This window comes from Archocentrus centrarchus, chromosome 14, assembly GCF_007364275.1.
Source record: "Archocentrus centrarchus isolate MPI-CPG fArcCen1 chromosome 14, fArcCen1, whole genome shotgun sequence".
Classification (NCBI taxonomy): domain Eukaryota; kingdom Metazoa; phylum Chordata; class Actinopteri; order Cichliformes; family Cichlidae; genus Archocentrus; species Archocentrus centrarchus.
Genome location: NC_044359.1, coordinates 28,131,969 through 28,159,419, shown reverse-complemented (window position 1 = coordinate 28,159,419; position 27,451 = coordinate 28,131,969). Strand labels below are relative to the sequence as shown.

The 27,451-nt window shown below is 40.4% G+C and overlaps 1 protein-coding gene across 4 annotated transcripts in view; it reads left to right on the top strand.

Annotated features, from left to right (window-relative positions):
* Window positions 1-27,451, top strand: part of msi2b (musashi RNA-binding protein 2b) — a 262,689-nt gene that overhangs the window by 212,919 nt on the left and 22,319 nt on the right. The gene's annotated exons all lie outside the window — the stretch shown is intronic.

The window sequence follows — 27,451 nt, the reverse complement described above, 5'->3', positions numbered from 1 at the left end:
GTTTGGAGGTGAGCAGCTGTACCTGTCTGCTGTAAGAAGGGCCAGTGGCTCTGCGGTGCCTCACTTAGACAGGCATACTGTCAATTTCATGCTTTATTTAGGGACTTTACACATACTTTGTTTGCCATGCCAGACATCATTCCTTCCACTGATAAGACGGAATGAGAAATATCTGACAGCGGCTCAGATCTCTGTAATATCTTTGTGAAATAGATTCAGAAATGGTTAGACAGGAGGCCCAGCTGTGACCACCTGCAGATCAGACATATGCTAGTTTTATACTTGACCACAACACTGTTCCACAGAAGAAAAGGAATAGCACCTACTCATTAGTGCGAGTGAATATGAAAAGCATACAAATGGGGTCTCTTTATTCAGTCGTTAGAAGTGACTAAATAGACAAACGGTTTATTTTTATTATTCATATAACTGAATTATACCAACAGTCAAAAGAATTGTTTTTGTGCAGCTTACATGCGTCTTAGATAATACCCATAAAACCATACTGACATGTATGAACAGGGTCGACAAAATGAGAGCAATGGGACTGAAAGGTGGAAAGAACGATGATTATTTTTCCCTTATAAGTAACTCTAGTTAAACATGGATTTTTAAAATGTTTACTATTTACAACAAATTAGGGAATATCACCTTCCCCGAGGCAGAATGTAAGATCCTGTCCATGTTAAACTCAATTTAAAGAGTTTGATAAAGCTGTATGATTAAAACAACCTCCTCTGGGCTCGTTCAACTCTTGACAGGTAATTGGAAATTTTAATGTATGAATCAAGCGCCTTATCCAAATGAAATAACCTCAGGCCAAATATTGACTAGTGTCCTTCCTTACTAAGATGTGGAAAGCATCCTCAATTTAAGATCAAAGCCTTTTTTTCTCTCAGTGTACACTGCCTTGCTGAAACACTCATATAAATAAATGGAGCTGGGCTCTAGCAGTCTAGATCCAAGAGGCATAAATTGTGGGCAACATTTCAAGGCTCTTTTTTTTTTTTTTTACACCCAGCAAACCTAAGGGGTCCACTGGTAAGAGTTAAGAAAAGTGGTTTGGAAATTGTTCAATTGTCAAGAAAAAAAACAGAGTTGAAACACTGATTAGTGAAGAAGCACTGAATTAAGTACGAAAGCTCAATAAGACAGAAACAGAAAAAGAGAAATCAAAACTGACATCTCTGCAGCTGAAACCAGGTTCAAGTGTACAAAACATAACCTAAAATAGAGCTGAAATATACACAGCATGAGTAATAGATGGGGAAGAGACAGCATTCAGTGGAGCCGGTTAGACTCAAAGCAGACACCTGCACCGTGGTTGTTAAACAGTAACTGACACTCCCAATTAATTCCAACATTGATCACAAAGTGCATTCGATATTGATCACATGCACTATGCTTGTGTCTGTATTTGTCAGCCGTGACACGCTTACAAAATAGTTCCATCATAGCGCGGGCATCATTACTGTTTAATGCACTCACAAGGCTTCGCATATTACTATTACTGGAAAGATTGCTGATACAAATCAGATTGTACTGTACTTGTCAAAAATGAGCATGTATCAGAGCATTACCCTCAAAAGGGCAAACAAACAGTGACATTTATTAGAGTCTCACCTCGTTGTGGTTGTAATGTTGTGTTTGCAAGTCTCTGAAGTTGCTGAGCTTCAGATGCTTCTCTAGCACAGAATGTACTGTTACATTTAATATAATAGGTGGACAACATCAAAATAATACCCTGTGAACATCTGAGTGCATGTGGTGTCGTACTGTAGTTAACTGCTCTGTCCTTGTATTGTTTTGTGTCTCAAGTTAGGGCTATCCCCTTCTTACCAGGAGGACTCACATGCACGCCACAATCGCAGAGGTGGCATTATAAATTCATGGCATATCTGCAGACTACAAGATGTATTAATAGAGCGCCCGACAGACTAATGTGCCTGTAAAAGAGCAAAGAGAAAGAAAGAATGCAGATTTTGCAGCATCAAAAATGCAAAAAGGCATTTGCAAATGTTTTATGAGGCAGAAAATACATTTAGTGTGATGAGAAACACTGAATGGAAACAGAAGAATTTTAGGTTATTGAAAAGAGCTAAAGGCTACCTATGGGTCATCAAACATTTGAGGGTTAAAAAAATTAGCTGCAAGTGTCATAATGCTGTTAAAATGATTTACATTCCTTTAGAAGTGTCAAATTTACCAAATCTACCACTATTCTGTTGCAAGAATGAGATACACATTCAGCTCTTTGGAAGCCCCCTAAAATAAATCTTTGTTTTAAGCATATTTGTCCCCTTTTTTTTTAGCTTTTACTGAAGCATTTATACCAATAAAAGAAAGTGAACAGTGTTTGGTAAATATGCTTTCTCTGATTTTTGCTTGGTTCTTTTTTTCTTTTTTTTTTCATTGCACTACAGTAATTACACACTGTTTACCTGGTGGCAGCATAATTTCAACATTATGATTGAACTTCACATTGAATTCAAACTTAATTTCAGAGACAATGCTGTATACAGCATGCATACTGGCAATCAGGAAGATAGCAATGTTTGCCACTGCCTCAGAATTAAAAAGGGTAAGGAGGTGCAACAAAGTAGCCACATTCTGACTCTAAACAAGTGTTGTTGTTTTTTTTTTGTTTTTTGTTTTTTTTGGGGGGGGGGGTCTATTCATAACAGAATTTCTCTATGGTAGCAAATACAATTACTCGATTGTTTACTATGCTGAAGCAACCCATTTTCCCCTGCTGGTCTCTTGGATGGGTCAGTCTGATGATGATACACAATGACTTGGAATATTGATCATTGTCTGATTTCATTGTGACAAAAAATATCACTCTTTCGTCATATTGTGTGTTTTTATTGTAAGTGTCAAATTAATGGCAGACTGAGAGGACTGCCATATCTGCATGCAAATATACAGGGGTTGGACAATGAAACTGAAACACCTGTCATTTTAGTGTGGGAGGTTTCATGGCTAAATTGGACCAGCCTGGTGGCCAATCTTCATCAATTGCACATTGCACCAGTAAGAGCAGAGTGTGAAGGTCCAATTAGCAGGGTAAGAGCACAGTTTTGCTCAAAATACTGCAATGCACACAACATTATGGGTGACATACCAGAGTTCAAAAGAGGACAGATTGTTGGTGCACGTCTTGCTGGCACATCTGTGACCAAGACAGCAAGTCTCTGTGATGTATCAAGAGCCACGGTATCCAGGGTAATGTCAGCATACCACTAAGAAGGACGAACCACAGCCAACAGGATTAACTGTGGACGCAAGAGGAAGCTGTCTGAAAGGGATGTTGTGGTCTAAAACCAGGTGTTTCAGTTTCATTGTCCAACCCCTGTAATAGTGTGATGCATGTGTTCTCATGTTGCCACTTCCTGTTTGGATGTAAACATTACACTTTAAGAGGACGTGTTCTGGAGTGTACAACAAAGTGAGATTAATGTGTTAATGAGCTATGCTGAGTTTAAAATCACAGTTTTCACCATCACAAAGGTGGCTCCCTTTTTGCCGGGCTAGATCCTAGCTGTGACGTTGCAAGCAGTGCATTGCATTGTCCCTGAAATTTACATACATTCAGTCTGTATGCGTTTCTATGCTTTATCCTGATTTGCTGATTTGACCATCCATGCACAGCTGTCAGGTTACAAATAAACAGTAGCACAGAGAGCACACCGACTAGCAAAATAAATATATTAACTCAAGTTAAAATATTCATTGATGATCACATCAGAAAATTAACAGTTTTCTGCAGTATTACTCTCTTGTCTTGTATGTAGTGTTGCAGTTTGCAGTTGTATGTTTTATCCTTTATAGAGCACCCGTCGCCCAGTCCTCTGATAATGTTTCTGGTGAGGGTAGGCAGTGATCAGTCCATCCATTTTGTGCAGTTTTAGGTGAGTGCACACAGAAACTGAAGCAGAAAGCACAGGTTATCAAAGATAGTTGATAACCACATCACCTAGTTTACCCAGTTTCTCTGAATGGGGTTTTAGGTCTTGACAAGCCAGCTAACACAAACCCCAAAAATGTTGAACTTGCACCCCTCTGGACTTGTACCTAACTCTAACCTAACACCAGTCTTACTGTATACTTGATTTGTTTTACTTCTGCTATTGTGTTGTTTCCAAAAAAAATTATGCAATTGTTTTGGACATGTGACAATCATGGTGACAGTGTAGGACAGGGATCCTCAACTCCAGGCCTCGAGGGCCGGTGTCCTGCAGCTTTTAGATGTGTCCCTGATCCAACACACCTGAATCAAATGGCTGAATTACCTCGTCAGTATGCAGTCAAGTTCTCCAGAGTCCTGCTAATGACTTCTATATTTGACTCAGGTGTGTTGAAGCGGAAATACATCTAAAAGTTGCAGGACACCAGCCCTCGAGGCCTGGATTTGAGGATCCCTGATGTAGGATCAAGTCCCAGTCACACAGGCTTAGAGACCAGTCAGCCGCCAACAAGTCATGAGGGAACAATCAGTATTCCCTGACTGGTTGCAAGTGGTTGCTGGGAAAATAATTGCTAAAACCCCAGTCATGCAGTCCTAGAGACCAGTCTGCGACCCACATTTTTCCCTAGCAACCCACCTGTTGCTAGGGGAAAATGTGTATTGGTTCAATGGAAGTGGTGGAATTGTTTACACCAGGGGTGCCCAAACTCCTGGCTACACCTCAGGGGAGCAGCTGGACAGTGTAGACCAGGCTTGCCCAAACTTGGCCCGCGGGCTGCTTCCAGCCCCACCCCCTACTTCCGATCGGCGAATTGATGTCAAAAATAACATACAATTTGGTCCTTTAAGTTACTTTTTTGACATTTTGCTTAAACCTCTTAATTGGAGGGGAAGGCAAAATGTCAAAAAAGTAACTTAAAGGGCCAAATTCTAAGTTTGGGCAAGCCCGGTCTACACTGTCCAGCTGCTCCCCGAGGTGTAGTGAAACTACAAAAAGTGCAGCACAAACCAGAAACAGAAGCATTTGCATTAAAGTAAAAGTTGCGCCTTTTGAAACATGTTGGCTGCAGCTTTGAAGCACTGCTTCTTCATTTCCAGTTTGCATCACACTTTCTCTAGTTTTACTACCGCTCGGCTATTAGTTAGTGAGTGTTTGCAGAAAAACTACAGGCAGCCATGGAAATTTGCTGTCAACCAAAGCAATCACGAGGAGGTTTTGATGCAGCAGCTTCTTTGCAACTGATTTCACCCAGTGAGAGCGAGCAACCACTGCCAACTAGTTAGAGAATACACATTTTTCCCTAGCAACCGGTGGTTGTAGCACATCCACCGGTGTGCCACATGTCGAACAATGTGTGCATGATGACACATGATAAACCTCAGTAGAGTAGCTGAATCTCCATATTACTTTTCAAGCCCAAAAATAGAAGTAGTCTCACATGAAGTGCCATCTTTGGTTCCTTTTTTGCTTTGCTTTGATTCCTCCACAAACACTCAGGACATGACTTCAAAAATGTGTGCTCATCAGTCCTCTTCACATTTTTGTAGAATTAAAGGAAACTTCCTAAAAAAAAAAAGAAGAAAACCATTAACAGCACTCAACTAGTTAAAAATAAACACAAAATCACTGGATTATCCTCACATCCACTGTGTGTGTGTGTTGTAATTAGGAAATTCATACTCATCCTCCTCCAGCTTATTGGATCTCAGAAACTAGATACAACCAGTCTTATGTGCTTATTTGCATTTTAGATGAACCGTCTCTTTAACAGCTGCCGCACTGTTACTAATCATGTGGACTCAATAATAAATACACTGTTATACAGACATTACAGCATTGGCAGGTTTTTCCGTAACACTTTCAGAAAGCTTTAGCTCAGTGTCAGGGTGGTAAACGTCTATGAATGTAGGTATGAATATGAGCATGAGTCAAGGTAGTCAATGTGTCAGTCATGCAGCTTCAGTTCATTTTCATCTTTAGAACCCACACATGGGATCATGTGAAGCCGCAGCTGTAGGAGTATTGTGCATATCCCTGATTGTTACTATAATTTGACATTAAACCAGTTTGAACAGCGGAATAGCATTATCCAGTCTCACCACACACTGCCACAATGTCATGTTTTTCTTTATACCTTATATTCCTTTTAACTGTAATTCACTCAGTGCTGTGAGTGAATTACTCAGAATTCCAGCTGTTTTCATTACCACAGAAAACTTGAAAGTGACATTCACTGTAAACACTGTTGTACAGCGCTGCTCAGCTCACCCTGGACTGCAGCCGGGGTAAGAATCAAAGTAGGAAAAAAAAAAAAAAATCAAACACACTCCAGCCATACAGGGTTTGACATAACTGTTCAGACTTAAGATCCAACATTTATCAGACTACAAAAAAAAAACAAACTAAAATTGAAAGTATCTTTGCGTTTAAAATCTGTTGCAAAAGACTTCAGAGAGTGCACAGTTCCCTGGATAGTGCAGCTGGTCAGCTCTGGCTCTTGAGAGAAAATGCGTTTGTCTTTCTCCTCAGATATCTCCAAATGCTTGTACTATCTTTTTTTTTTATTTCATCTGATTAGATGTTACAAAGCACATTGTGATTACTTGGGGAAATTGGCCCTGCAGTAGGATAGTTATATTTTATGTTTTCAAAACATATTTAAGACTCAAAAATGAAGCTGGATGGCTAAACAGACAAAGCAGGAGCTGACAAGGCATGAGGGACATTACTGTACATTATTCTCATTTTTATGCAACAGTCTAATTAGCATTAGCTCGTTGATAAATGTGCTATTGTATTATTCAGCTTGCAGCACCCTGGGGAACAATCCCAAGATGTGCTGCATTTTTTTTTTTTTTTTTTTTTTTTTTTTTTTTTTTTCCCCTTTTCTTTTTTTTTTTTATTAAATTTTTATTGACATTCAGCATCCAGAAAATTAATATACATCTATTTCCAACCATATTGCATGTATCTGTCTGAATGTCCCATTTTTAGGGGAAAGTAATGATAGGATTAAAATAAAATTAAAAAAACAAACATAAAACAAACAAACAAAAAAAACCAAAAAGCACAGAACTACAAAAAAGGTACAATAGTACAATGAACTATCAAGAACATGAACGCTTGAGGGGAGGGGGTGGTTGTTTTTGTGAATCATGCATTAAATAAAGTTAACCAAAGTAGTATCCGGCCTGCGTGATATTATATAGTCTATCCATTTCTCCCATCGTGAATCAAATAGATCTGTCTTATGATTTATTTCTGCAGTTATTCTCTCCATCCTGTATATGTCCATTATAATGTCCATCCACATATTCAAAGTTGGGCTTTCCTGAGTGAGCCATTTTTTGGTAATAGCCTTTTTACCAGCCACTAGTAGGATATTAAACAGATATTTGTCTCTTTTCGGCCATTCTTTGGGCACCAGTCCAAAGAAAAGAACTTTACTCTCCAAGGGCAGATGGCTACCTAAAATGTCTCGTATTGCATTATGTATTCCCTTCCAGTACATTTTAATTGTCTGACAATCCCAAAATATGTGATAATGGTTAGCATTCATGCTTCCACAATTTCTCCAACAAGCTAGAGAGTTACCTTTGTACTGAGATTTCTGGTAAGGTGTGATAAAGTATCTAATCAGGCTTTTCCAGCCAAACTCCCTCCAACTTAGTGAGCTACTGCATTTCCATTGGTACTCCCAGATTGTTATCCATTCTTCCTCCGTTATATTTAATTCTCCCTCTATTTCCCATTTTGTTTTTATATAGATGGTCGAATGTGTTTCCATGTTCCTAAGCCCTTTATATAAACCTGAAATAATACCTCTGTCTTTGTTTGAATTATATGCTCTTTTAAACAGATCCAGCAGCTGTTTGCTTGATTCTGATATCCTTTTTATTTTTTCACTTACAAAGTGTCTCATCTGTAGGTAGCGGTAGAAATCCTGTGTTTCTAATGAGTATTTTTCTTTAATTAGTTCAAAACTTAATAGTGTATTTCCCTTCATTATCTTGCATACTGCTGTTAGTCCTTTATGTGTCCATTCCTTAAATCTTGTATCTAACTTATTTGGTGTAAACTGTGTATCATATGCGCACCACTTAAGAATCACTGTATCTTCTTCTAATTTGAATTTTGTTTTTATGGTGTTCCATATTTTAAGGGTCTGATTGACCCATGGGTTTTCTATATTTTTTATGAAACTTTGTAAATTGCTATCCGCTATAAGTGCTTCTATGGGAATTGGAGTCAGGCCTTCTTCAATGCTTTTCCACTGGGCATCATATGAAGGATTACACCAGTATATCATTGGTCTTAATTGTGCTGCCCAATAGTAATCTCTGAGAGAGGGAAGGCCCCATCCTCCCTTCCTTTTTTCCAGCTGTAAAGTTTTGAATCGGATCCTAGCCTTTTTTCCCTGCCATATGTATCTGGACAGGAGTTTGTCCCATTCATTGAATTGTTTTTGGTCTATTTGTATTGGCAAGGTTTGGAATAAGTATAGTAGTTTGGGGAGAATACTCATTTTTATAGACTCTATTCTTGAACTAAAGCTTAGATATGGGATTAAGCTCCATCTCGTTATATCGTCTTTCATTTTCTTTTGTACTGGTGAATAATTACGTTCAAATAGCTCTGAGAGATTTTTTGATATTACAATTCCTAAATATTTAAGAAATTCTGTTTCCCATGCTAATTGATACCTTTTCCTTATTTCTTCTGGTGGGGTATAGTTGTATTTAAGCAGCTGTGTTTTACTTATATTAATTTTATATCCTGATAAGTGGCCAAAATATTCAAACAATAGCATTAATTTAGGTAGAGAGCTTGTTGGTTGACCCAAAAAGACTAAAATATCATCTGCATAGCAGGCTAATTTATGCTCTCTCCCATGAACGTTGATGCCCTTTATTTCTTTATTTTGTCTTATGTATTGTGCTAATGGTTCCAGATATAATGCAAATAATAGTGGTGAGCATGCACAGCCCTGCCTTGTGCCTCTTTCCAACACGAAGCTATCTGATAGACCGCCATTAACTTTAACTCTAGCTGTGGGTTCGCTATATAATGCCTGTATTGTTTTAATTATTGTTTCATGTAGCCCAAATCTACGTAGTACTCGATAGAGGAAGCTCCAATTCACTGAGTCGAATGCCTTTTCTGCATCTATACTAATTACCATTGCTGCTATTTTATTTTCTTGAATGTGACTAATAATTTGTAATGTTCGTCGTATATTGTCCTGCGTTTGACGTTCTCGTATGAAGCCTGTCTGATCATTGTGTATCAATTTAGGCATGAGCTTTTCCAGTCTCCTGGCCATGATAGAAGTAAATAATCTGTAATCTATGTTCAGAACTGATATTGGTCTGTATGATCCACATTCTAATTTATCTTTATTTTCTTTTGGGATTGCTGAAATTATTGCTTTTTTCCAGCTGGGCGGCGTTTCCGCCTTTTTTAAAGCCCAGTTCAGTGTAGGAAGTATCACTGGTATTAGCTCCTCCTTTAACTCCTTATACCATTCTGCTGTATAGCCATCTGACCCTGGCGACTTATTTAATTTGAGCTTACTTATTGCCATTTTTAACTCCTCTACTGTTATGTCCTCCGTCATTATTTTATTCTGTTCTTTATTTAACATTGGTAATTCCAGAGAATCCAGAAAATGATCTATTTCTGCTATGCTGCCCCCCTCCTTTTTGGAATACAGCGTCCTGTAGTATACTTCAAATGCTCCCTGAACTTCTTTTAGTTTACTTTTGATTGTTTTTGTGACTGGATCTTTAATTTTATGGATTGTATTCTGTGCTATCTTTTTTTTAAGTTTCCAAGCCAGAACTTTCATTGATTTAGATCCACCTTCATAATATTTTTGTTTAAGAAACATCAATTTTTTCTTAATTTCATGTGTGGTCAAATCTCCAATTTCATTTCTTGTTTTTGTGATTTCCCCCCATAATTCTTGTGTTATTTTTTCCTTATGTTTTTTCTCTAATTCTTTTAGTTTATTCTGTAGTTCTTCTAATTTCTTATTTCTCATCTTTTTTTTGTAGGAAGATAGTGCTATAATTTTCCCTCTCAGTACAGCCTTCATAGCATCCCATAAAATGGGGGGAGATACATCTCCTGTGTCATTCATTTCTAAATAGAATTGAATCTCTTTTTTAATCTGTTCTTTTATAAGAGGATCGTTGAGAAGACTTGAGTTTAGTTTCCAATTGTTATTTTTTATTTGTAGGTTTAGATCAATGGACAGGTATATGGGTGCGTGGTCGCTTAAGTCTATTGTTCCAATTTCACATGTGTTTATCTTATCCTTGTCTTTTCCGAATGTTATAAAATAATCTATTCTTGTGTATACAGAGTGGGGTGTGGAGTAGTGAGTGTAATCCCTTTGTTTAGGGTGTAGGTATCTCCATATATCAATTAAGCCTACCTCTTTGAGTAATGTATTAACTTTCTTAATTAATGGTCTTGTATTCAGTGCTTTCCCATTAGAAGTATCTAGTTTAGGCTTTAAGTGTATATTCAGATCTCCTCCGCAAATCAGAAGACCTACTGTCTCAGTTATCATCATATCAACAATTTTTTTAAAGAAATGAATGTCGCTTCCTGGTGGTGCATATATATTTAACATCGTAATTGGATTTCCCTCAATATTTCCCCTCACCAGTACAAACCTTCCCTCCTTGTCTATTCTCTCAAATACTTTTTCAAAATGTAGTTTGTCTGACAAAAGGATAGCGACTCCTCTCCTTCGCCCGGATTTGTATGAAGAAGAGAAGACAGTTGTAAATCCCATTCTTTTCAATTTCTCATGTTCCTTTAAATCCAAATGAGTTTCCTGTAGGTATACTATGTGGGCTTGTTCCTTTCTCATCTTAGTTATAATCCTACTACGTTTTATTGGACTCAGCAGACCATTCACGTTATAGGAGATTACTTTTATCTTACTATTAACCATACTCTAAGCTTCTGGTTATTTTGAGTGTGGCCGAACCCCATACAATCCACCCTCTCCCTGAACCTACATAAGCAAACCTCATTTCAACCTTAGAACTGCGAAGAACTATAACAACAAATGAAACACTTTGTTGTTCTTGAGTAACAATGAAATGAAAAACAGATAAATTTACTTCCAACTGTGGGGTCTTTGGTGTGACCCTGAATAAACCCCGGTAGAAGGGGGGTTTCGAGGGTGGGCCTCTCTCACCTGATGGTGAGAAAGGGCCTTCCTTTGCCATCTGGCTAATGTCCCTTTCTTTGGCAGCCCATGTGAGATGCCCGACCGTTTTCATTGTCTTTTTTGCCATGCTTAATTCCTGTTCATTTATTTATTATATTATTTGTTTATTATTTTTTAATTATAGGAATCTCCAATAGTGTACATTCACACTTAAACTGTTTTTTTCATAGTATATCTCCACGTAAGAAACAAGAGAAAAACAAAGAGGGGGAGCCATATACACTCACCACCGATTTACATCGCTTAACATCTTCATCATGTATTGTTGTTATTCCCGACCTTGGCGTCTGAACGCTTGAAGTCTCTCCTTGTAGTCCCGGGTCCGCTCCCCACTCCTGTGGCTCCTGGTCTTTCTCTCTGTGCGCCACGAGAGACGCTCAATCTGTTCCATTAAAGTTTCCGGGCGTTTGATGACCGTTACCGGGAATCCCCTCTTTGCCAAGTCGCCGGTCGCTTCCTCTGCTGAGCCATATACCACGGTGCCTTCTGGATAGAAGACTCTCATCTTTGCTGGGAATGGGGTTTGGAACCGGATCTTTTTCTCCTTTAACACTGATTTCACCTCCGCATAGTCCCTCCGCTGCTTCAGAACTTCGGGTGCATAATCGTGGTCCAAATTAACCTTGTTTCCCAGGTATTCAAACCCACGTTTCTGCCAGGCTAGTTTTAGTATTTGTTCTTTCGTCCTGTAGCTGGCCATTTTTGCCACGATGGATCTTGGTGCCGCATTTGGAGGCGGTTTTGGCACCAGAGCGCGATGTGCTCTTTCGACTCGCAGCTCCGCTGAATCTGGCATCTCCAGTTTACTCCTCAATAGGCTTTCCACAAAAGTCATCACTGATGGGGCGTTGTCTTCTGCTCCCTCTTTAATGCCGTATATTCTGATGTTTTCTCTTCTGGACCGTCCCTCTAGGTCCGTTAACTTCGCGTCCATTTCCATGTGTAGTTTGAGCATCATCTTTACTGCCTCCTCGTTAACTTGTATTTGAGTTTCAGCATTCAGTAATCTTTCTTCAGCCTCCTCGACTCTCTTATTTGTGTTATTTATATCCTCTCGGATTTCCTTCAGTTGCATATTATTATCTTTCCTAAATTCTCTCAGTTCTCTGAGTATGAGGTCCAGGCTCGCGTTGCTAGCTTGTTCCCTCATGTCTGTTAGCATGTCGTTATCCTCAACGGCGCTGTTAGCAGGTGAAGTTTGGTCGACTCCGTCTCCCTCACTTGGTTCACCATGTGTAGATTTCTTACTGTTTTTCCCCTTTGGCATCGTGAAGCCCTCACTCTTAATTTTTACTTTAGTACGTAGTCACTACGAATTCGGGTCACTGTGGGCTATTTTAGATTTTTATGTCGGGAGCAAGTTCACCTACGCTGCCATTCCCTCGCTCGCCAGACCGGAAGTCGATGTGCTGCATTTTAACCAGGTGTCTAGTTCAGAGGACTTCACGTGATTAAGAAATTTGAACGAAATATCCAGTTTGATCACAGCCTTGCAGCACGTTGAACTGTTCTTTGCTGGTCTTAGATTATTCTAGACTAGCACAGGATCTAAGCATGAAAGATCCTTGTGTTTGCTGTGTATAATAAAAATGCAAATGCTAGAAAGAGAATGTTTTTTAGCAGTAAGCACAAGCTTATGCTGTGTAATTTATGTACAGTACCATTTCTGCCAGCAGTGGAAGCATATAGAGAAGAGAAATTATAAAGAGTTTAAAGAATGTAGTACACTGCATTCATGAGGAAAAATGTAATTAAAAAGGAGAATGTATTATGTGTGTGTGTATTATGCATGTGAATAAGCTGTAGAAGCGAGCATCAAAAGCAGGGATACACCCCTCATACATTCATATTGTACTTTCTATTGTTAACCAGTCTTGTATCGGTTCCTTTTATTACATGGACGTGAATGCACAGTTGAACGCACACACACACACACACACACACACACACACAGATATTCATACAAAGACTGAGATTTGGGAGCTGTGCATGAAGGGAAAAGGCGGAGGTGGAGAGACTTAACCCAGTGCTTCTCCTCACTCTACCATCTTCCTGTGCGGCTTGCTGCCTCCACAGCCGTGCCCTCAGAGCCTGCCATGGCATAAATGACCATTATGGCTCCATTAGGGCTGCTACTAGGAGGTCATTATGCTACACTGAAAAACCAGGGATGAAGATGTTAGTGGGGTCCCATCAGACTGAGTGAGTGAAAGGCATAACACTCAGTCATCCAACTATTTCAGATGTCATGACAGACAAACAGCAATTCAGGTCCAGTGAGTCAGCCTCTTAAGTACTAAAAGAACAGAGGAAAGGGATAATTAAGGAGGGAAGAGGGTAGGGGTAAGTGCGGCAAGGGTACACTGAGGACGGAGGGGTGGGTAATTTGGGGTTATTTACCAGTTACCTTAAACTGCAGTAGTGAACTTTTGTCTCCCCCTTCTGGCAGTGAGAGTGATTATGCAAATACTATTGGCGCACACTTATGACAGGATTTAAATGAGGAAAAGCCGCACCAATGGTAATCCATGCTTGGCCTGGCCATCGATTGCTTTATTTGTTGCTGTATTTTGTTAAACAAGGATTTTCTTTTTTATCAGGAACATTAGAAATTTTTCGTGAGCTGTTTTCAACCTCAGGCTCCGCAGCACTTCTAAGTGCTGTAGCCCACTTCATTGCTACAGTTGCTCCGCTCTTTAGCTCTGGGAAATCAGTCATTGCTAAAACAAAGGGCTGTCTGCATATTGTGGGCTTAATCAGGCAAGAGCCATCCATTTATATGAAGTGATATGTCAAACACTAAAAAGCTGTTTCTAAGAACATACTACGTTTTTGTGTCTATTTTTTACAACATTGGTGTTTGCATGTTGTGTTGGTATTGGTTTGCTGTAGTTGGTGGATTGGTTTTCCATCCATTTCGTGAGGTCTTGTTTCCGTATCCCGTCATTGTTACATGCTTCGTCTTCATCAGACATTGTTCCTGACGTGTGATAGCTCTGCGGTAGCCTCCATCCCTCTCCATCTCCACCAACCACCCGTGCCTGAGACAGAACAGCAAACTCCATCGTATACCTGACAGAAAATGACATTTCAAATGCTGTAAAACAGCATGGAGCAAATTTGTCTTTCTGTGTGGAAGGAAACAGTACTCGACCCAGCAGGTGGTTCTAGATTCCACAGCTTCTCGTGTTATGTTCAATATGCAAAATCTTTCAAGGTGGCCTGGTTGGTTCCAAGACCATTCTATATTTATATATATATATATATATATATATATATATATATATATATATATATATATATATATATGCAGTGAAATAAGTTGCATGATAACAAAACAAAAACAAGTGTAGTCAGGCACCTTCCTTCTTTGTTTTTTAGAAGTTATGGACCCAAAGAGATACTGATGTGTCTCTACACAGTGAAAAAAAAGCTGCTGCACTTATGGCTTTTCCTGTAGGAGAAGAATACAAAGGTACAGCAGCTGCCCTCTCAGCAGGTGGCACATAGGGAAAGAGAACTGCTGACCTGTGCAACTGGTATGATAGTGGCTGCTTCTGAACGATGAATGCTTCCATAATCTAGAACAGGGCCAAGCAAGCTTATGAAAAAATGCACCAAAGGTCGCATCAGGACATTGACCTGAATTACCGGCTAGCTTCCTGGGGTTTAGCAACTGTCTGCTGCCGGGTGATAGAAAAGAGATGGACGATACAGAACTGTGAACCTTTGGAGCACAGCTGATATGCTGGGACAGAAAAGGTAAGGGGCTGTTTGGTCATGTAGTGTCATCCTGTTTATACTGCAGATCAATGAGGTCTTGGATGGAAATTGGATGATGTGGTTGTCCTTTAGGTCTGTGTTTTTGTCTCATCCAAATCTAAATTCTAAGTAATAAAGAGTATATTTTGAAATGCTATGCAATTGATGATGTCTTGATAAGAGAAGGTTAGGTTCATAATGCGACTGATTTCTCCATCAATTTTCATACAGGTAAGTGAAATTTTAAGTGTATTACTGTATGTGTGAATGACAAGCTGCCAATGTAAAGAATCAGGCAATCTGAGACCAATGCACACAAGATTAAACACAAAAGATTTTAATAGGCTCACGTGGGTAAAGTGAAGACACCGACGTATCAACCTTGAATCTTGTATGAATATTGAAGTTGCTTTTTCAAAGTTTCTTTCCTGTGAAACTCTTTATTGGTGGCTATAGTTATTGGTTCTTGTGTGTGTGTGTGTGTGTGTGTGCGTGCGTGCGTGCGGATGCTAATGTAGTTTTTGGACACGTTGCACAGTCATTATCAGCCACAAAGCTCTCTGAGTTGTCATACGTCTTAGATTTCCCATTTCAGCACATATCTTGGCTACAGTACTGAAGCAGGTGGGAAGAATCACTAGCCTGAGGCTGATGTGGAGCTGACTTGTGTCATGGGTGCATGCAACATTGTCCTCCATAAGATCGATCCCACTGCTTGTGTTTTTACTGCACTCATGAGATGTTGGTACACACAGCAGTGTATCAGTAGACCAGGATTCTATTGAACTAGAATTGCACAGCAGATTGCTCCTCAGATCTTGTGACCATTTCTCTACAAGCCGGGTGAGCTGTGACCCCAGCAAGTGGTCCCACAGGCCAGAGTGAGTGCTACAGGGCTGGAAGCAGATGGCCCTCCTGATGCCACACTGACTCACAGATTGGCTTTAATTGCCAAGGCTGATCATTAGCCCAATGGGTCTGCGGAGGCCGAGGCACTCCATGAGTCGCAGACCTTAAAATAGGGCCTGGCGATGAGCGTTGTGATCTCATACACTTGAATGATCATGCACGACACATCTTGCTCTTGCACACTTGGACACTCATACACACACGAGCATAAAACTGACACAATCAAAGGCTCTTCGAAGCTGCATATGGGGGCAAAGGAGGTTGAGGGGACAACCAGGGGCCTCTCTCTGCTTTTCTGTCTGCTTCTCTGACTCACTGTCTCTACAGCAGTGCTGACTGCACACTCAGACACACACTCACACATGCACACCATCACACATGCAGACTCTCTGAGCTCCGCAGGCCATGACTCCATTCCCAATGACAGCAGTTAGTGTGCTACTGTGACGTCAGTGGACAGCACTGTATGTCACGCCCTGTCTACTTCCATGTGTGCAGTCATAAAGCCGGACTGCTCCCATATCAGCTTTGTTTTCCATTACCCGCTCTCTGTTTCGTACATGTGCTTTGCTGTCAGAGGTAGACACTATTGGATGTATTCAACAGGTGTAGCAGCACATTACCAACTGGTCCTCCTGTGTGCCCCGAGCACACAGGAGGACCACTGGTTTTGTTTGTTGTTGTTTCGCAGTGTGGTTTTACTTTTCTGTGTAGCTAAAGTGATGCTGACGGATCACATCGGATGCTCACATGCAGACAGATCACAGGTCACATGCACATGCACGTGTGTTTCCATGAGTATGTGTGAGCATCTGCCTCTGCAAAACCAGCTAGTGCACTCTTGCAGAGGCACAGCTGAAAGGCTAGCTATTTCCTGAAAGTGGAAGCGAAGGCTCACCTCATTTGCCCAGGCCTTAACTCACCCTAGGACAGCAGACACATCCTCACAGACTGAAGCAGGCAAACAGTCTGCCATGGAGGCCCATAGTCTAGGTTCCTGTGGTGGGGAAGATGAGCTGCTGTAACAGGCAGAGTGGCACAGCTAAAGCTCATTATGTCTCGGCTGTTATGCTGCTGGTCTAGAAATGAAACTCGAGCTGTCCTGCCTCGTACATGGCTGCCACCTCCGGACGCTGCTGGGGACCAGCAGCAGAACAGAAAAAGACCACAGACCTGGAAGCAAACAGAGTACAATATGTGTGTCTCTGAGACCATGCTCTCTTTCTACTGCCTGTTGTTTTGATGCCACCCACTGTTTGAGAGCTCCAGCGCATTGGGTACTTGCTAGGACTCTACCCAGCTGTCCCCTCTTTTTCCTCCATGCTTCCATCCTTCCCTCCTGCTGACTGTGCTAATAGCTCTCCAGTGGCTCGGTTCTACTCTTTTCTTAATGGATGGTCATACTTTATGCAGTATACATGCACATACAGTATGCTCGTAACAGTGCATACCGCCCTGCAAACTCTATTTGGAAACATTGTTTGCTTCTCCAGTGATCAAGTGGAAGCCAATGTTGCAGTGTTATTTTTGGGTCATGCCACATTTTACCCTGCTTGCCCCTGGTATCTGGAGCAGTGCTAGATTGTGTAACCACAGTGCACGGAGCTGGCCAAAAATATAATAAATCTGCAAGTGCTTGGTTTAAGGTCATGTTTATATATAATATCACATTTTATCCTTTTATCCTTTAAATGAATTATCACTGAGAAGGCAAGTTTGGCTGTGTGAGTTATGGTGAAGCACTCTGATCAGTGCAAAGCCACCAACACATATTTAATATGAATGGTAAAATGACACGCAGTGCACTCTCTTTCACTTGAGAAAACCTGAAATTACCCCCCTTCATCATTCATCTGTCCAGTTCAGTACCACCCCCAGAACTGGGAGACGGGCATTAAAATGCATAAAAAATTAAGGCTGTTTACTTGGACACTAATGAGAGGAGGCTTAAGTAGTCTAGTTTAATTAGTATGATTGGCTCCATGGGGACCACACAGGCAGGGCCATAACAACTGATTCACTTGGAGCTCACAGGACCTTTTCATACACTCTAAGTGTCAGAACTGATGTCAGAGGAGATTGGACTGCAGAGACATGTTGCCTTTACTGATCCTAGGTTGGAAAGGAGCACTGCAGTTAAATGCACTGAAGCAGACCATTACATAAGCACTACTGCAAGGTCAGACATCTGTGTCCTCCCTGTCTGTCTCTCTCTATTTAAGTCACTATCCTAAACTGCCTTGGTATTAAGGTTGTGAACCGAAAGCCTGCCTCATTCTAGAAACCAGTTTCACAATTTCCTCAACCAAATGGATTTAAATGTTTCTGCCTTATCTATCCTGGCAGATTTCTCTTCTGTTTTTGAAATGCATTGTTTCTGTCCCTTATTGTTTCATTCTCCATTGCTTCATCTTTAACTGCTGCAGGTGTGTGAGTGACTGGGAGTTATATTGAGGCTTGTGTGGAAGCCGAATGTGTTTATATCAGTTCTGCAGCATAGGAGCAGTTTCCTTTATACTGAAGTGCATGGGAAGGAGTACAAAGAAGAGGTCGAAAGTGCGGCTACACTTCAATAAAGAGCCTAGTTTGTCCTCTTTGATGCTATGCTGCCATGCACTTCAGCTACAAAGAAACTGCACTCTTGTCACTGAGAGCTAAAAGACTAGAAGTAGAAGACTCTGAGCTTTTCCTGAGCTCACAGCATAACATCACATCACAATATCACAGTCACTCACACACAGCGTGCAGCTGCATCAGTTTCTTGTGCGTCTAATTTATGATTGATTTATAAATATGTAAACTAATATAATGTGTAATGTGGATAATCTGAAATGTATTATGACAGTTCTGACAGACAGCTAGATGTGTATGGACACTGCTCTTCAGCTGGAGGGCTTAGGATTGAGTCCCCTTAGGAGCAGGAATCCACCCTACTGAAGTGTCCTTGAGCAAATCACTTAGTCACTACTAGCTCAAGTGAGGCTAGTCTGTAGCTCGACCTCTGACCTTCTCATGAAGAGCAGTGATTTCCCCACAGAAAAATGCATTGTATGTTTACCACTGTTCTCCTGAGACTGCAGAACATATTTTCAGGGGTTATGATTTAGGAAGACGTTGAGTTCTGAATGATTTTAGATTGTTTTTCTTTCAGCTGGCAAAGATGATGCGATTTGACATCTCAAACAAATCTTGGTTATGACTTGTTAAGCAACAAAATGGTGGATTTTTGTGGCTCTGCTTCATGAAATTTTAACACATATACATCACCTCTCAGGCCTCATTGTTTTGTCAAAGACAGAAGATATGTGTGCAATTACCACCATAAAGCCAGGCTTTGCAGAGCGCTGGGCTCACTCCATTTCTGTCATTGACTTTTTCTTTCCCCCTCGTCAGATGCCACCAGTGGCAAAGGATCAGTGTGCCAAATAGTTTCATTACTTACAGAAACCATTACCCTTGGTTTAAAAAAAGAGCTGCCACTTAGCCAAAGGGACACACTCAGAATCAAACAAGCACATAATCACTGACCCGCACATATGCACGTATGTGTGGGTCAGTGTATATGTGCTTGTGTTAAGTAGCGTTAGGTCAGGTGTGATTATATCACAGAGCAACAGAAGACTGACTGTTCTCATCCTGTAGAGATGTTGGCGGTCTTGGAGAGTCTATATGTCTGCAGTGATGAAGTGAAGGGTACTGTATATGCAGGTATATGCTGAATACCTACTTAATTTTGAGATGGTACTGCGTGTATCCACTGTCAGATCCTGCCTGAGGCATATCATTCAGTGCTGTGTTTTTCCCCCATGGATGGTCATACCTGTACCCTCTCACAAAATTAACTTACTCATTGTACCTTTGGCGGTACAACAAATGATCACTGGGGTGTACCCTGTTTAGGTACAGAGGGTACTTATTTGTACCCCTTTGATTTGTACTTTTGATACAGAGAGCAGTCAGTATCCAAAAACTGACCTGCTATAAAAGGTTCAAAACTGGGTCAAACTGACCATTCAAAGCTTTATCTATTTCACATCTGCACCTGCAGCCAGACCTGAGGAAAAAAAATCAGACCTTTTGTGCGATGAGACATTTCTAATCTCTGCAACACTTTGTCAAATCGTGAAATTGTCAGAATGTGTTCAAATACTTATACTATTTATTTTTTCTACCTGGCTGAACTGGATACCTTATACCTTTCAGAAATAGTGTAACTATGCGCACATCTTGGAAACATTTGTAAACATCAAAAATGTACACAATAGAGCCTGACCAATATATCAGCAGGCCAATATTAGTGATTTGCCAGTCTGTCAGTATCGGCGTTTATAGCAGCTGATAAGCGGAGAAAAAAAAAATAAAAACACTGACAGTTGCATAATATGTCCACCAGAGGGCACTCTGTAACATCCCAGCTGGCAACACGAGTGTAAACAAGTAAATAAATAATTACACATAACAAAAGATTGGGAAAGTCCTGAAAGAAAAATTATTGGCTGATATATCAGGATGTTGGAATTTTAAATCATCAGTTATCAGTATTGCTATCGGGACAAAACTGGACTCCGCTTTCTGAAGGATTTTTTTTAGATCTTGTTTGAAAAAAAAAAAACAGATACCGTTTAAGGACCAGGTTACTTAGATGCATTTAAACAGTCCGTGAATGATCACATGATCAGAATCCACTCATAGTCAGTCTTATGCCAGCGTCTATGTCCAATTAGAGTTATTTAGGGCCCGAGCACGAACTGTGCGAAGGCCCTATTGTAATTGCTTCGTTTATTATTATTTTTTTTTTTTTTTTTTTTTTTTTTTTTATTATTATTATTATTATTATTATTATTCAGGCAAATGAATTGGCTTTTTGGGGGCTTTATCATATTCAAAAACTCATGAAACTTTGCACATGCGTCACACCTGGTGAAAATTTAAGTATTTTAATGGGCTCGGGCAAGGGCGCGCCCAAATGGCTCGCTAGCGCCCCCTAAACTGGAGCCCCACCGCTGTGTTTCACGTACATGAATGAAACTTCATACACATGTATATCATGTCCAGGCGCACAAAAAATCCTCTTGGAGCCATGCCCTAAACCCAACAGGAAGTCCGCCATTTTGAATTAATTATGCAAATTTGGCGATTTGCAGCCCTCACACTTTTTCTAATAACTCAGAGGTTTTAGACGTTATCATCTTCATATTTGGTTTGTCTAACCTACACCCCCAGGGGAATCTAAATCTCGAAAATGGTGAGTTTTAGCCAAGGGGGAGGGGTCCTTATGCCCCTTTGAACTTTGCTCATTCGCCATGAAAATTTGATTGCCTCTCATTCATACCTACATGATCCAATGTGCATCAAACTTCTCCAGTAGGATGAGGGTGCCCCCCTGAACACATACATATGACAATATTTAATATCAGTCGCAGCGCCACCTAGTGGGAACAGGAAATGTCATATTTTACACTTGGAGGTCCAGCTCCAAGGTGGTTTAGCAGAACCATCTCAAATTTCACCTGGAAAGCCTTAAGAAGTTGGACTTACTGTGTTTTCAAAACTGTGACTTTTTGACAAAAGGGCGTGACCCTTATGGGACGGCAAAGTTCGATGATTCGCCATGAACACAAAAATGGCTGTAACTCAAAGCCAACTTGCCCAATCTGGCTCAAACTTCAGTGGTGTGATAAGCACCCTGTCCTGAACACATTCATATGCATAAAGTCCATAAACGTTAGAGCGCCGCCTAGTGGCAGCTCGGAATATCTTAAAATAGCATGTTTTTTGAGTAGCCCCGGAGCTACGTTTTATCTACATGTATGAAAATGTACAGGCTCATGTAACATACTAAGACGTACAAAAAAGTCTCTTGGACCCATACCCCAAACCCTACAGGAAGTCGGCCATCTTCAATTGAAGGTGTCAATTTTTGCGATTTCCACGCCTGCTATTTGAACGAACTCGTCCTAGGGCATTTCACCCACTGACACCAAATTGGCTCCAGATCATCTACACAAGTAGCCCATCAAATATTGTGGAAATCTTTACAAAATATTAAACGGCCTTGTCACACCAGGCCATTAAATTTGGCCTTTGTTTTTCTCCCTCACCACCAAAATTGTTTGTGCACTTGTTCGCACATGCTTTGTCTGATCAGGCTGAAAATTTAATCACTCATGTACACACCCAGGCTGAATCCATAACTACAGATTCAAGACTGTAGGCGCAATAGCGCCCCCTACAGAAGCAAATGAAAATTTGTATGACCGTCCACAGAATTAGTTTTGCTCTGAAATACATGAAATATCTTTCACCATTCCTTACAAAATCCTCATCTATTTGATAAGCCTCCTGCCCTGAACACATTGATATGCATAAAGTCCATAAACGTTAGAGCGCCCCCTACTGGCAGCTTTAAATATCATAATATACCATGTTTTTTAGCTAGCCCCTGAGTTACATTTTATCTACAGCTCTGAAATTTTGCACACTCATGTAACATCCTAAGACATACAAAAAAGTCTCTTGGAGCCATACTCCAAACCCTACAGGAAGTCCAGCATCTTCAATTGAAAGTGTCAATTTTTGCCATTTTCAGGCCTGCTATTTGAATGAACTCCTCCTAGGGCATTTCACCCAGTGAGACCAAATTGGCTCCACATCATCTAGACAAACAGCCCATCAAAAAAGTCAATCAGACCCATGCCCTATTTTGCATGCTGGAGCCGTGACCACACCCCCAAATATTCCATTGCGTCTATGCCGAGAGCAAAAGATACCTTTTCCTATAAAAGAATTCAACTTTCTAGAGACCCATCACGATCACAAAACCTCCGAGTGCGGCACGGGTCGACGAGCGCCACAGGTCGACGCGCGCGGAGTGCGAGGGCCCGATATCACCGCTTGCGGTTTTAATTGTTATTGAAATTCTAGTTGAAGTCAAGCTAAAAATTAGGCCTGTAGGTGCATACTGCTATTTTTTAACATAGCACTCCATAATAGATTGAAAACATCTGGATATAATCACCATGTTTGCAGGTACACCTGGGCAAGGTTCTCTTCCCTGCAGTCGGTTTGTAAACATCACCATCAAATTCAGTTCAGATATTTTATTTGTAAAAACTGCTTTTTATTTTTATTTGTTTGTTAAAAATAAACTAATGTCTGACTAAAAAAACCTTCTGTAATATATCTTCTGTTCATGCTGGAGGCTTGTTTAGGACTAGCCCAGTGTCATCAGACAGATGAACAAATGTGAATTATTCTGGGACCTCTCAGTCCTGTTTCAGTTTCCAAAAAGTGTTGGATAGACTGCAACCAGCCCAAGCAACATAACTTGCGATATACCGCTTATTGACAGGAAAATATAAACAGGCAACAGTTAGCAAACCCGGCCGATATTCAGCACATGGTGGGACTTCATTCTGCCAGAGCAAACAAAGTATTAGTGATATTTCCAAAGTGCCCCTTGAAAAAAATAGTCATTTTATAATGTTTTCACACTCTGGTGTAGATTAACTGTTGCAAATCAGCTGGTCTAAGAAAATTTTATTAAGGAAGCTACTAGCCTGTAGGTGTGAAGGAAATAGCGATCTAGTGTTTATATGCAGGTGGAAGGAATAAAGCACAGTTCACTCAAAATGCATAAATATCTGATTCCATCGCTCTGTAAAGCAGTTTAAACTGTGAAATCTAACCCCTGTCTGTGGTTAATATTAACTTTTAAATCAGGGTACAGAAGTTAATCTGAAGCAAATACCGTTGAAGCACCTTGGAGTTAACCAGATAATCAAAACGAATCTGTCACTGTCCATGCAGCTGTTTCTCCATCCATCCAGCGTCCATCAAGATTCCCTACACTTATCCAGCTTACAGTTCAATGGAGCATCTTCATCTCGGTGCTTATTTTCCTGTTTAAGTCTTTATTTTCTTTCATCTCTAGTGTGGCCGTTCTGTTTGAAACCTTCCTGTCTGCTCTCCGTGCGACCTTAGTGGCACATGAACCGATTCCAAACATTGAAAGACAGCAGACATAAACACGGATAGATTAATTTGAATGACTGACAAGCAACCCAGCTCTGTTAATCAAGTTATGCTTACTCTGATTAGGACTTTAATGTGAGTAAGATAACCTGGTTAAGGTGTTTACATGAGAGTTGCAATAATATGCGTATTGCATTAGTCTGGTTATAATTTAATTACTGGTGTGCATGTAAATGCTCTCTCTCTCTCTCTCTCTGTCTCTCTCTCTGTCTCTCTGGCTCATTTCCAGAGCCTAGCTTCTGTATTGTAAGTGAGAGGAAATCTCTGTGTGTACTGTAGGTCCCCTCTGATCAGAGGAGAGGTGAGACATGAGCATGTGTGCAGCAGTTCATATGAAAGCCACCTGGCTCTCTCCAGCTCTGTGATTTATGCCTTTGATAACAACAACCCAGAGATGCTTTCAACAACAACAAAGTAGCGCTGAAGGATGACAACAATAGGACACTTGTCAGTCTGGAGATGAAAAGATGTCTTGCTAGGTGGCTGTCTCTTTGGTAACTTTGATAAATATTTTCTTTCTTTTTGTTTTGTTTATTTGTCTCTATATGTTCTTCTATATCTTATCAAAGGTTATTGATGAAGCAAAATGTGAAGTGGAGTCAGTTTTCCATCTCTGACAGAATGCCTCCCTCATCCTGTGAGAAGGCAGCAGTGTGCCTCACTGCCGCTGCTGGGACTTATCGACTGACTTATTTCTGCTGGCTTGTCCCTCTTAATGTCTTACAGTGACATTAAAACAAAAACATGAACTTCTTATAACATTGAATTTGCTAAGACCTTTCTATGAATCATCCTTTTTATTTATAAAGACATATGAACTACTGAGCAGAGTAGACGAGTGTGTAAAAGCAGCTCTCAGCATCAGCGCCTTGATTTTTTTCTATATTCACATCAAATGAAAAAACAAAATTTATTCTAAACAAACTAAATGAAAAATCTACAACACTCAAATGATGCAAATGCAATTCAGAAACACGTCTAGAAGGCCACTCTGAGCACATCTTCCACCAAAGCTAATGCTCTGTTTCACAGTTGTGAAGGCCGTTATCAGGATTTTCACCGTTCTTTCTTTGGTGCCCCCTCGCCACCACGCTTCATGACACACGGCTGTTTGTTTGGCTGTTTGATCAGGCTAGTTTTGATTAGAAACAGAAAAAATAAAATAGAATTTCAGCCTAAAAGGACAGAGACACGATTTCATTCTTCATCTATTTTCTGTACTCTGACTCACATTTCAAACTTTAAACTTCGAAATTTAAAATATTTGCCTAAATACCGCTGCGCTTTGGCCCCTTCGGTCACAGTACGGGAATTTTGAGGGAAGAAAATTCATCTTCTGTCTGCATAATTTTTTTTAGGTACAAGATGTCAAAATATTAATACTGCAGTACAGTATATAACTATAGAAAGTGATGTACACGACTGTGTACGCGGTGACTGAAGGGGTTATAGTAGATTAGTACACAGATTAAAGTACGAGCTACTAATTATGAATTGAATGCTTTTTAAAGTTGTGTAAGGTTTTTTTTGTTGTCAAGTCTTTACTTATAATTAAAATAATTTTGGCATTTCCTTGCAGTGTTTCTATATTTACCTAAATAAAGGCATATAGAGGACATTCCAGAATTCCATGAATATGAATGGCACACCAGAGTCCCGCCTTATATCTCCCTCTATTTCTCATTATCGTTGTCCTTTCCTCTCTTTGTCTTCTGCTGATGTGTCTGCTGCTCTCTGCTGTCTTCCTCCATCCGTCTGCCTCCAAAGATGGGCTGTAGCAGGCTGAAAGGCTCGCTCGCCGGCCTCTTTGTCGAACCAAGCTACTGTGTTAAGCCGCTTAGCATTAATAGTCTGCTAGCCGGTGAGCTAATCCTGGTTAGCTGCACTCTAATATCAAATTTAACGACTATGTTAAAATCTTGAAAACACTGATGCAACACAATATTAACACTTTCTAAAAAAAAAACGTGTGTGGAGATTTTATTTACAACTTTTCAGATTTTCGCTAATAATTACGTTTTAGCGTTGTTGGTTCTAACAGTTTCAAGTTTCATAAAGATTTTAAACTTTTGAGCATATTTGATCCATAGAAACATCTTCTGTCCCCGGGTTCCTCCTGTGCATTAGTCAGTTGACAGTCTTCTTATAGGAGAAATGAGGAGAGTGCTCTGTGACTGATGGAGCTGCTTTGTCAATGACAGGGGAGCTGCTGCTGGCAGTTTTGGGCCAAAGAACAGTGCAGATTACATTAACATCAGTCAAGCTGTTGTCAGACTAGTAGGACATAAATAGGACCTTATTGATGCATAATGCAACAACTTTTCATTGTGACGTTCTCTGAGTAATGGGATCAGAAAGTGAGTCTGTGGCTAGAAAGGCAGTGTGCCAAAAAAGATCTGCAGAGATGTATCAGAAATAACGCGCTGGTTAAGTCAAGATCAAGTTAGCAAACGAGTGTCATCCGGGTAGATCAATACCTAAGAGTCTGTATGAATCAGCTGACTTTGGGTCAGCCTGAAAACACGGTAACATTAGCAAAAGTACGTCATCGGTGTTTAAAATCAAGGTGAGGATTCATTTTAATAACCACTCCTCACGATCTTCTCTCCTTTGCTGGATATCACTTTGCTGTTAAAGTGCTCTGACAGTTTTGTAATAGAGAAAACAAAACTGTTGACCCAGTCTCCAGCAAGCAAAAAATCCCAGAAATCCTTGACAGAAAAATTGCACCGTGCTGTTTGATCACTACTGACGCTGCCCCTACTGCGCCTCTCCACCTACTTCAGTACAGTCAAGTTCACAGAGACTCATAAAATACAGGTGCAGGTAGAAAAAGAGCCGGTATGCACCCAAGAAAAATGGCACTTCATAGGCATAAAGTAGCAAAGTATAGTGCTCTGGATCTACGTTTTGCACCTTCAGCATAGATCTGATGATGAGACGTGTTTGATATGGCCTTCTGTTTCCTGGGTTCCTTTAGCTGAAAGTATAGCTCAGATAGTGAATGAAATGTATACATACTGTATATAATGGTGGCAGTTAAAGCAACAGTTGGTGAATAATTACAAGTCAAAGTCGAAGCTGTAAAGACAAAGATTAACGTAGTTAAAACTTTAAGTTAAAGCTACTACAGAGAATAATGACTAAGGAGTTTTGCCAGACTATAGTTGTAAATATAAATATTTTAATTAAATTCTAGCATTGCTGTGGAGACGATGTAATCCTTTGGCTTAGAGAGAGACGGCGTCTGAAATTTTTGTCAGTCCTCATCATTCTTCAGGTCTAATCTTTCTTCCTTTCTGTGTGCGCTCCGAGGAAGGCTGAATTTCTGCGAGGAGAGAAAGCTGAGGACAGTTCCCCGGAGTCCGGACACCAAGGCCCCCGGGCCTCCACAGCTCATAAACAGATGTGTCCTTGTCCCCAGCCAAGCGCAGCCACTCAAGTGGCAAAGCAGGGGCCCAATAATTGTGAAGAATTGAAAGCTAAATATTGGCTTTATCTCCTCAGTAATAAAAGGGCCATGAAATTG